Source organism: Helianthus annuus, chromosome 16 (genome assembly GCF_002127325.2).
Source record: "Helianthus annuus cultivar XRQ/B chromosome 16, HanXRQr2.0-SUNRISE, whole genome shotgun sequence".
In the NCBI taxonomy this organism is placed as follows: Eukaryota; Viridiplantae; Streptophyta; class Magnoliopsida; order Asterales; family Asteraceae; genus Helianthus; species Helianthus annuus.
Window position 1 is genome coordinate 33,460,730 of NC_035448.2, and position 12,763 is coordinate 33,473,492.

Here is a 12,763-nt window from a genome sequence, read left to right on the forward strand (position 1 = left end):
AACTGCCACTAAAATCCATAATTAGGGTGGTAATTATCTATTAAGGAAACCCTAATTGAGAAACCTAAGTGATTCCGCATAAACCCTAAAAATTTTCATAACAATCGGAATCAGGATCAGGGCCCCTAAAACTCAGGGGGGTTAAACCCTAGTGATGTTTATCCTCTAAAACTTGCTGGAGAAGTAAAATTTCGTTTGATTAACAACTCATCCAAGCTACTGGGACACGAACCTACCCTAGCCTAAATTGTTACCCGTCGCGCCACGCGACAGGACCAGGTTTCCCTGTCGCGACACGCGAGGGAACGCAATTTTCAGATATAAATAGGGGGCAGTGGCACTTGAACTTTGGTGGTAATTTGACGTCCAAATTCTCTGTAACCATTGAGTTATAGCGAATATCGTTCACACAAAACACACACCGATCACGAAGTGCTGCCGCAATCAGGGTAATAACTCGATCACTATTACGATTCAACGTCCGATCGATTATAACTATCCAACGGTAATCCAGGTGCTGCTCAATTGAGCTAGTACTTTGATTATTCGTCGTGATTTCGACTTGAATATTAGAGTGCTGTTCGAATTCGGACTATGCTCTGTTATTCGTTGTGAATCCGATTGAATTATCGAGTATCGCACTGATTAATCGTTGTGAGGGTTTAATCTCGTGAATTGACATAACTGCTGTATTAGTTACTAACCTGCCTGTGTGTGCATTGTATTAATTTAGGTTAATCAAGGCTAATCAGTAGGCTTATATCTATTGCTCGTTAATCTGCAAAGTGAGTCATTCTTCTTTTTAAATTGTTTTCTCACAGTTTGTGAGTAAGTATTACAATACCTCAAATTATTTCAAGGTTATAATTACATGGATTAAGTCTTTGTAATCACCAAATTACAGCTGGTATGTGGGGTATTGTGCACATTACTATTTCTATCACTCTATGTGAGTGAGTATTACTCTATGTGAGTGATTATTACTCTGTGTGAGTAAACCGTCACTATTGGGGCGACGGGACCCAATAGTGGTATGACCACAGTCACAGATCCGGTCGAGTGACAAATACCCATTCTTGATAATTGGTTGATAGAAACATTGTAATCGCTCTTAATACTGTAAATTTATAACTAACGGGTCGTTTTAGAAAATAGAATGATTCACTCAGTATTTCCCCGCTGACAAAACCTTTTTCAAACATGTTTCAGGTGATCTGTGTGATCCAGGAAAGGTGCAATAAAGCACTATCAAGCTCAAGAAGTGGCTCAGTGTAAATAAACCAATAAAACGCGTTTTGAAAAATAAAGATTTCTGTGTGAAATCAACTTATTGTAAATTATGGGATTTATCCCTTAAAACTTTGTGTAATATATTAAACGAGCATTTTCCGGTTAAAAGATCCTGTAGTTAAAAGACTTCCGCTGTCGCATAAATTAAATACCACGGGTACCACTGAAATCTGCCTGCGGCCCCCGACTCCGTCCAGGGTAGGGTCGGGAGCCGCGACAGAAGGTTGTATCAGAGCTAATAATTAATAACTATTGGGCCACTGATCGAGCCACTGATTTAAGCCTATTACGGAATTAAGTATTTAACAAAATACTTAATCCTATTAGTTATCATTCTGTGATTATTTGTTTTAACTGATTATTTGATAGTTACAGTATGGGTAAACAAAAGCTGTCTGCTATCTACCACAAACTAGATGTTGCATCTTCTTCTAAAAACCCAGTAAATTTAGAAGAAGGAATCTTTGTCCGCAAGGCAAACTATGAAAATCCTCTTTCCCCAGAGAAAAGGGATTCGATACTTAAAAAGAGTCAGGAGAAAAAGAAACCCCGAACCAAGAGAGTTAGGTTTAACCCAGAAGTCCAAGAGTTGGGTAATAGTACACCTTGGGAAGATAAATTAGACAAGAAATGGGCAAATCTCTATATGCTAGCTACTGTAGCAGAAAATGCCAATTTCTAAATATCCGATAAGTTGGGTCTAGTAAGAGAAATTACAATCCAGTAAATAAATAAAGTCCTAGTGTGTTTATTTTTGTTGTCCTTTGTATAAATTGGTATGCAATAAAACTTCAGTGTTTGTTTGTTAAACTTTGTTCCAAAGTTTTAACATTGCATTCTTGTATTTTGCATATATACTATGCAGCATGAATGAGATGTCGGAAGCATTCCAGAATCTCAACTTATATCCAGTGCCTATCGAAGTCTCTCACGACTTTACTGGTTACATTGCTGACATAGAAGAACCTGTGGAATTCAAAGCTCCACCGCTGGAAAAAGCCAAACCTAAAAAGAAAAGAAGATACGTGGGGTGGAGGAAAGTACGCCGTAGGAAGCCAACTACTAGGAGACTTCCTAAAATAGAAAATCCTGTGAGCATGAACAAGGGAAAAGAAATAGAAACTGGAGAAAGTTCGAAACCACCAGAAAAGGAAATAGGAATAGATCTTAAGCAAAAGGGAATAGAAATTGGCGAAAGCTCTAAACAGTCTGAGGAAATCACGTTCCAGGACGAAATAGACCGCCTACTGGATAACTGTGATGTTCTAGAGCCTATCAATGATAATCTTTTCTCTTATCCTGTTACAGCCCAATTTCCACTAAACCTAGGACCAGCTATCTCAGACCCACTAGTTCACACCAGACCATTAGGCCAAATGGAGGAATGGTGGACTAATGACTGGCAATTCCAAAACATAGTTAATAGTCCCTATAGTTTTCTCCCACAGTTTGATCCAGAATCTATCCCTAATCCGCCGATGAGCTATGAAAATTTAGCTGAGTTACGTCAGTTCGGTGAAGAACTGATAGGCACCGGGAATAGGATTCGGGAAATGGGGGAGCAGATCTCTTGGAAGTACGACGAGAAGGAGCGTCGTTACTAAAACTGCCAGTGGACCAAAAGATAGGAAGGGCTGGAAAAGTTTGTCTGTATTATAACTAATATAGTAAAAACTGATTCTGTAAAATGGGCAATAAAACCTTGTAGGATATGGTGTGTACGGATGCATATACAATATACAATAACAAAATGACAGTCGAGAAATCGACAATTTTGGTTATGTTTGTATGTTGTAGTAATTTATATGTTCATCTGTGCTAAATTTGTTATTAAGTTAGACACTAATAATTCGTACTAATTAGCAGATAGAAAACGCTAACAATGAACCAATTAATGAAGTAAATCAATCTGAGCAAGAACAGGAAGATCAATATATAACCCGACAAGATATTGAGCACTTTATCGCCCAAGGGATAGCCAATGCTATTCCAGAAATTGTAGTTGTTGTTCAGAAACCTGCCGAACCACAATTAATTCCTAGTAAACGTATTCCAGAAGATAACGGCAGTAACAGCATAAATGGAGGCGGTAATCATGATCCGCAACAGGCCCCACTCCCTAAGAGAATAAAAGCTGCAACGCCTGGTTGCACTTACAAGGAATTTCTTGCTTGCAAACCCGCAGAATTTGCAGGTAATGAAGGGGCAACTGCAACACTGCGTTGGTTAGAGAAAACCGAGGCAGTAATTGCAATAAGCAAATGTGCTAAAGAGGATCAAGTGATGTATGCATCAAATCTGTTCAAAGAAGGAGCACTCGAATGGTGGAACATGATCCTCCAGGCAAAAGGAAGAAGGGTAGCCTATGCAATGAATTGGGAAGAATTTAAGAGTTTTGTAGAAAGAAAATTCTGTCCCGAATACGAGAAGGAACAAATGGCAAACAAGTTCCTGAGTCATCGTATGTTAGGTGTAGATTGCCGAGGTTATACTTCGACATTCTTTGAATACGCAAGGGTAGTGCCAACACTGGCTTCGCCAGAACTGGTACTCATTTCTCGTTACATCTGGGGGTTAATTAGTGAAATCCGAAACATCGTTAAAGCTACGAGACCTCGTACCATTGACGATGCGGTAGAATTAGCTAATACCCTGACGGATGAGTTGGTACGCACAAGAGAGGAAGATCGTAAGAAGGAATTAGCTCAAAATATTACCCAAGGATTTCGTATGGGTAATATCAAGAAAAGAGGAACAGGGCAATCCTCATCACCTCCTTTCTGCAAAACTTGCAAAAAGAAGCATTATGGACAATGCAACATGGTTTGCAATTTTTGCAAGACCAAAGGACATCGGGAAGAAGACTGCAGGAAGAAAACAAGAATTTGCTATAATTGCAAAGAAAGAGGTCATTTCCAATTTGAATGTCCTAAATTAGCTAAACCTGTAGCCAACCAAACCAAACCAGCTGAAGGAGCAACCAAGAGATATGCGCGGGCATTCCAGCTGACCACTCAAGAGGCCGAACTCATTCCAGATGTGATAGCCGGTACGTTCCTAGTACATGACGTATTTGCAAAAGTATTATTTGACTCTGGTGCGAACCAAAGTTTTATTAATACTTCATTTTGTCAAGCTCTTAAGTTACAATTAACCACTCTTAGGCAAATTTTCACAGTTGAAACCGCAGAAGGAAATTCTGTGAACATAGATAAAATCTGGCAAGAAGGAAAAATAGAATTATTAGGCCATAAGTTTTCTGCAAATCTGTTACCAATGAATTTAGCTGGATTCGATGTAGTATTAGGAATGGATTGGTTAATAGCCAACCATGCACGAATCCTATGTGACAAAAATGCAGTAGAAATTCAAACCCCTACAGGAGAAGTAATTTCGATTACTGGAAATAAACCTCGAAAGCCATTGAAATTCATATCAGTAATGAAATTGGCTAGCTATTCAAGAAAACAGGAAATGGTGTATATGATTTCCGTAATCATTAACACTAAAGATAAAGAACTTCAGGACATCCCCGTAGTCTCAGAATACCCAGACGTTTTTCCAGAAGAATTACCTGGATTACCACCTGATAGAGAAGTAGAATTTAGAATCCATTTAATTCCAGGTACTGCACCAATAGCTAAAGCACCATATAGATTAGCACCTACCGAAATGCTAGAATTGAAAAAGCAATTAGATGAATTACTAAGCAAAGGATTCATACAACCAAGTTCATCCCCTTGGGGTGCACCAGTACTGTTTGTGAAAAAGAAAGATGGATCAATGAGAATGTGTATCGATTATAGAGAATTGAATAAGGTTACGATTAAGAATCGATACCCACTACCTAGGATTGATGATCTTTTTGATCAATTGCAAGGAGCTAGGTATTTCTCTAAGATAGATTTAAGATCTGGATATCATCAGTTGAAAGTACAAGAAGAAGACATACCTAAAACTGCCTTTAGAACTAGGTATGGTCATTATGAGTTTACAGTCATGCCCTTTGGATTAACGAATGCCCCAGCAGCATTCATGGACATGATGAACCGAATCTGTAAACCATGCTTAGATAAATTTGTGATCGTTTTCATCGACGATATACTTATTTATTCCAAAAGCCAAAAAGAACATTGTGAACACTTGCATGCACTCTTAACTTTGTTAAGAAAAGAAAGGCTTTATGCCAAATTCTCGAAGTGTGAATTTTGGCTGCAAGAAGTACAATTCTTAGGTCATGTGGTAAATCATGAAGGTATCCATGTAGATCCTGCTAAGATAGAGGCAATCACAAAGTGGAAAGTCCCACAAACAGCTATGGAGATAAGAAGTTTTCTAGGCTTAGCTGGATACTATAGACGATTTATCAAAGATTTTTCTAAGATAGCCATACCATTAACTAAGTTAACCTGTAAAGCTGCTAAGTTTGAATGGGGACCTAGACAAGAAGAAGCCTTTAAGATTTTAAAGCATAGATTGACGAATGCACCAATCTTAGCTTTACCCGAAGGAACAGAAGACTTTGAAGTATATTGTGATGCTTCAAAATTAGGCTATGGATGTGTGTTAATGCAACGCAAGAAGGTAATTGCGTATGCTTCGAGACAATTGAAAAAGCACGAAGAAAATTATATGACTCATGATTTAGAATTAGGAGCCATAATTTTTGCCCTTAAGATATGGAGACATTATCTGTATGGAAGTAAGTTTACTGTTTATACAGATCATAAAAGCTTAAGATATATATTTGGGCAAAAAGAGTTAAACATGAGGCAAAGAAGATGGATGGAGATGCTGAGCGACTACGACTGTGATATTCAATATCACGAAGGAAAGGCAAATGTAGTTGCAGATGCCTTAAGTCGTAAGTACCATGAGAAACAGAAACGAGTCCGTGCTCTAAGGATAAATCTACAAGTAGATTTAATAGCACAAATAAAAGAAGTTCAGAAAACAGCAATCAAAGATGATGCTGAAGGAATGAAAGGTTACCTAAAAGAACTAGAACAAGGAAATGATGGAATTTGGAAATTCCATAAGAAACGAATTTGGGTACCTAAGCAAGGAGAGTTAAGAAATAAGATTTTAGAAGAAGCTCATAAATCTAGGTATACCATGCACCCAGGAAATAATAAAATGTACCAAGATTTAAGGAATAATTTCTGGTGGATAGGAATGAAAAAGGATATAGCCGAATACGTATCCAAGTGCTTAACTTGTTCACAAGTTAAAGCTGAACACCAGAAACCTTCAGGACTACTACAACAGTTAGAAATGCCTGTATGGAAATGGGAACTCATAACAATGGATTTTGTTACAAAATTACCCAAAACCAAAAGAGGTAATGATGCGATTTGGGTAATCGTAGACCGATTAACCAAATCAGCTCATTTCCTACCAATAAAAGAAACCTTTAGCATGGAAAGGTTAGCACAACTGTATGTGGACGAAGTAGTATCCCTACATGGAGTCCCGCTCTCCATTGTATCGGATAGAGATAGTCGTTTTACATCTCATTTCTGGACAAGTTTTCAGAAAGCAATGGGAACTCGACTAAATCTAAGTACTGCTTATCATCCACAAACAGACGGACAAAGTGAAAGGACAATACAAACTCTAGAAGACATGCTCCGAGCATGTGTAATTGACTTTGGTGGTAATTGGGATAACCATTTGCCATTAATTGAATTCTCCTATAACAATAGTTATCATTCAAGCATCGAAGCTGCACCATTCGAAGCACTGTATGGACGCAAGTGCAGAACCCCAGTATGTTGGGCAGAAATAGGAGAAAGTCAATTATCAGGTCCTGAAATTGTACAAGAAACTACTGACAAGATAACTCAGATCAAGGAAAGATTAAAAACAGCTCGAGATCGTCAGAAAAGCTATGCAGACAATCGTCGCAAGCCTTTAGAATTTCAAGTCGGAGATAAAGTACTTTTAAAAGTTTCTCCTTGGAAAGGAGTAGTACGATTCGGTAAGAAAGGAAAGCTGAGTCCCAGATACGTAGGACCATTTCCAATAAGCTAACGAATAGGACCAGTTGCTTATCGTTTACAACTACCAGAAGAGTTAGCTGGAGTACATGATGTATTTCATGTATCCAATCTCAAGAAATGTATATCAGATGAGTCCCTGGTAGTACCTCTTCAAGATGTAGAGGTGAACGAAAAGTTGAAGTTTATAGAGAAACCACTACAGATCGAAGATAGAAAAGTCAAATTTCTCAAACACAAACGACTGGTGTTGGTTAAAGTCAAATGGAATTCCAGGAGAGGACCAGAATACAATTGGGAGCTAGAATCAGAAATAAAGCGCAAATATCCTCATTTATTCCCATAAATCTCGAGGACGAGATTTTTCTCAAGGTGGGGAGGATGTAACAACTGCCACTAAAATCCATAATTAGGGTGGTAATTAGCTATTAAGGAAACCCTAATTGAGAACTCCAAGTGATTCCGCATAAACCCTAAAAATTTTCATAACAATCGGAATCAGGATAAGGGCCCCTAAAACTCAGGGGGGTTAAACCCTAGTGATGTTTATCCTCTAAAACTTGCTGGAGAAGTAAAATTTCGTTTGATTAACAACTCATCCAAGCTACTGGGACACGAACCTACCCTAGCCTAAATTGTTACCCGTCGCGCCACGCGACAGGACCAGGTTTCCCTGTCGCGACACGCGAGGGAACGCAATTTTCAGATATAAATAGGGGGCAGTGGCACTTGAACTTTGGTGGTAATTTGACGTCCAAATTCTCTGTAACCATTGAGTTATAGCGAATATCGTTCACACAAAACACACACCGATCACGAAGTGCTGCCGCAATCAGGGTAATAACTCGATCGCTATTACGATTCAACGTCCGATCGATTATAACTATCCAACGGTAATCCAGGTGCTGCTCAATGGAGCTAGTACTTTGATTATTCGTCGTGATTTCGACTTGAATATTAGAGTGCTGTTCGAATTCGGACTATGCTCTGTTATTCGTTGTGAATCCGATTGAATTATCGAGTATCGCACTGATTAATCGTTGTGAGGGTTTAATCTCGTGAATTGACGTAACTGCTGTATTAGTTACTAACCTGCCTGTGTGGGCATTGTATTAATTTAGGTTAATCAAGGCTAATCAGTAGGCTTATATCTATTGCTCGTTAATCTGCAAAGTGAGTCATTCTTCTTTTTAAATTGTTTTCTCACAGTTTGTGAGTAAGTATTACAATACCTCAAATTATTTCAAGGTTATAATTACAGGGATTAAGTCTTTGTAATCACCAAATTACAGCTGGTATGTGGGGTATTGTGCACATTACTATTTCTATCACTCTATGTGAGTGAGTATTACTCTATCTGAGTGATTATTACTCTGTGTGAGTAAACCGTCACTATTGGGGCGACGGGACCCAATAGTGGTATGACCACAGTCACAGATCCGGTCGAGTGACAAATACCCATTCTTGATAATTGGTTGATAGAAACATTGTAATCGCTCTTAATACTGTAAATTTATAACTAACGGGTTGTTTTAGAAAATAGAATGATTCACTCAGTATTTCCCCGCTGACAAAACCTTTTTCAAACATGTTTCAGGTGATCTGTGTGATCCAGGAAAGGTGCAATAAAGCACTATCAAGCTCAAGAAGTGGCTCAGTGTAAATAAACCAATAAAACGCGTTTTGAAAAATAAAGATTTCTTTGTGAAATCAACTTATTATAAATTATGGGATTTATCCCTTAAAACTTTGTGTAATATATTAAACGAGCATTTTCCGGTTAAAAGATCCTGTAGTTAAAAGACTTCCGCTGTCGCATAAATTAAATACCACGGGTACCACTGAAATCTGCCCGCGGCCCCCGACTCCGTCCAGGGTAGGGTCGGGAGCCGCGACAGTTATCAAACACAATTACGACTCAGATCAAATGAATCTCAAGAATTCAACCGGATGCGTTCCGGTTCAACATTCCGGCGATGTTTGCGTTTCTCAAACATTTCCCCAAATTGAAGTTTAATTTGTATTATTTTGATCCATAAATGGTCCTTGGAAGTAAAAATAGAGTAATGACATATATAGTCCCTTTATTATAGAAGGGTATTTAGTCATTTTACTAAAATTTAACATAAAAATTAACTAAGTTTGGTGTTAGTACCAAAAGGTGTTACAAAATTGAAACCATAAATGCTGAACCTGATAAAAAAAAGTTAGTACTTAAGGCAAAACTAGATATAAACCACATGGTCCATCTGTATAATTAACTCTAATTTGTATTGGGTGGATTGGTTAAAAAAACCCACTCATTGAACACGTAATTGTTTATTCTCTTTAACTCTATCTTTACTTGATAGTCAATTCTATAAAATCCCGTTGTTATTATATAAAGTTGGATTCAAAAGTACACTCTTATTAACTTATTATACACATACAAGGAGTCATGCCAATTGTTACATATATAAGGATTACGTACTGATGATGAAAGATAAAACATTCTTATAATACTCGACTCATGAAATTATATATGATTCATCAGTTTTGAGTTTTTTTGTAAGCAGTTGCCTCTTCACCACCACCACCTTTGCCATGCCCTCCACGGCCACCACAACCTTTTTATAAGTATCTGTCTAAAGTATAATTCTCTGTAATATATATATATATATATATATATATATATATATATATATATATATATATATATATATATATATATATATATATATATATATATATATATATATATATATATATATATAATCACCTCTGTAAAATATAACTTAATTTAGAACGCGAGATTATGGGCGGAAATGAATATGACGAAGAAGGCGATGGTTCTCAACCGCCAAATGAGGTTACCGTGTTTCAAAATGTGTTTGGTGTTCGACGAGGATGGATGCGGGGGATTGGGAATAAACCTTCTTCCAATATGCCATTGAATGTGTTTGGTGCGTAACCTCCAACTCCACAACCCTTTTCTGAGGTAAACTATACAATTGCATATTTCCCCTTTAAAACATCTTAATTGCATATTTACCCAATCTAAAATTTAAATTGCATATATCCCCTTCCTTAACTAACTAAATTGCAAATTTACCCATTTTGTTTTATTTTATTTAAAATACATTATATAATGACTATTTTACCCTTCATCTTACTAAAACTTAAAAATTGCATATTTACCCATTTTAACTAGGTTTTGAGTCTTTTTCTTTGTTACTTTCGCTAGTTAGTTTTTTCCCTTTCTTTCGTCTTTACTAAGTTCTTTTTTTTTTTTGCGTTTTTTATTATTGTCCGTCTATCACGAACTAGATTAAGAATCATAAAAAATACGAGCGATAATCATCTAAATTAACACGTTCCATTATTGTTCCGTTATTGAGGTGTTCCATTTCTTTACCCATATTAACGCAATATATTTTCATCATGTTTCACCCGTTCCATTTTTATTCAACAATTGTAACCATTATCAGTAGTAGACTTTCCATCTTTATTAACCATATGATTGTGATTGACTTTCAATGCTAATTGTTAAACCTACTGTAAAAAAACGAAAGCTATTGACTTTCAATGCCTAAAAATCTTCAATCACCGTCTACACTTGAATAGCAAAGGTCAAAGTCTCTCAGGAGGTCTGAGCTTTTAAGTACCATTGCCAAAACCAAATATATATCAACATAAAACCATAATTGTTTATGATTATGTTTGGGCTATACTTACTATTGTGGTTGTGTTTGACAACGAGATAGAGAGAAGCTCGAGTGGAACATGAGAAATTGAAGAGTCTCAATAGTTTTGAGTGTTTTAAACCTGGAATTCTGATATAGATGATTTAATTTTGAAAGGGTAAAATAGACATTTTAATAGAGATGGAGAAATATGAAATTTTAATTTAGGTTTGGAGAAATATGCAATTAAGAGTCTTTTTTAAGGGGAAATATACAATTATCCGTTTACTTTAAAAAGTTATACAAGTATCAATGAGCGCATGTTAATTTGGCAAACGCATGTTACTTTGGTAAATATATGTTGGTAGTATATTAAATGCTAATATAGGTTTTGATATGTATTAATGTAGGAATATGTTTCGAGTTTGTTCTAAACCCCGACATTTTTAAATCAACTCGATTCCTATCTTACTTCGAAGGGAAAGCGAGCCGCAAACGACGATGATGACATTTTTGACAAGGACGATGAGGATGACGATGACTATTAAGTATTATCGACAAATGACAACTATCTTGTAGTTTTCAGATGTTATTTTAGGATGTTATTGTATGGATTAAACGTTTTATGCGATTTTAGGATGTTCAGTATTACGTTTTATGCGATTTTAGGATGTTAAGTATTACGTTTTATGCGATTTTAGGATGACAAGAGGGCCTTTACTGGCCAACCTTTAGCGACGACATGTCGCCGCTATTAACAATAGCGGCACAGATCATACCTTTTAACGGCGACATTTGTCGCGGCTATTGCTTTGTTTTCTTGATGTGATACCTAATAATAATCAAAAACTTCAAATCGAACGAATAATTGGAATGTTATCAAACACAATTACGATTCAAATCGAATCAATCTCAAGAATTCAACCGGATGCATTTCGGTTCAACATTCTGGCGATGTTTGCGTTTCTCAAACATTTCCCCAAATTGAAGTTTAATTTGTATTATTTCAATCCACAAATGGTCCTTGGAAGTAAAAATAGAGTAATGACATACATGGTTCTTTTAAAATAGAAGGGTATTTTAGTCATTTTACTGAAATTTAACATAAAAATTAACTAAGTTTGGTGTTAGTACCCAAATGTGTTACAAAATTGAAACCATAAAACCTAAACCTGTTAAAAAGTTAATATCTAAGGCGAAACTAGCTATAAACCACTGTATAATTAACTCTAATTTGTATTCGGTGGATTGGTTAAAAAAAACCCGACTCATGAACATGTAATTGTTTGTTTTCTTTACTCTATCTTTACTTGATAGTCAATTCTATAAAATACCATTGTTAAAAACATGGTTGCAAAAGCCGCTAGGCGCTCTCTAGTCGGTCGGCCGAGGAGTTGAGAGTACTCGACCTAGGCTGAGAGTACTCAAGGAGTACTCGGATATGTTAAATTATAAAGAAATTAGTTTTCAGATATTAAATATATGTTATATAACATAAATTTACTAATATTTATACCAAAATACGTGAAAATGATATTCATTCTTTAATATGATAGACATAGAAATTATATTTTATTCTTTTTTAAGTCAAACTTGGCTCGAGTTGACTTACTAGATCCTATTCTGGCTGAGGTTGACCGCGTTTGATCGATTCCGAGTAACTAGGCGGAATTGAAGAAAGTCGCCTCGACAGCCTACCTTGTAGCGACTACTCGAGGAGTACTCGACCTTAGAGACCTTGTTTTACAACCATGGTTAAAAAATGGTGAAGGCATTGGTTATAAGGATATGATATAAAGTTGGAGTAAAAGT

The 12,763-nt window shown here is 36.5% G+C and overlaps 1 protein-coding gene across 1 annotated transcript in view; it reads right to left on the minus strand.

Annotated features, from left to right (window-relative positions):
• Nucleotides 1–12,745: 12,745 nt before the first annotated feature.
• LOC110917420 (abscisic acid and environmental stress-inducible protein) overlaps nucleotides 12,746–12,763 on the minus strand; it is a 1,118-nt gene continuing 1,100 nt past the window's right edge. Inside the window, exon 2 of the mRNA XM_022161983.2 lies at nucleotides 12,746–12,763. This exon is cut by the window's right edge and continues 657 nt beyond it. The gene's annotated coding sequence lies outside the window, so the exon portion shown is untranslated.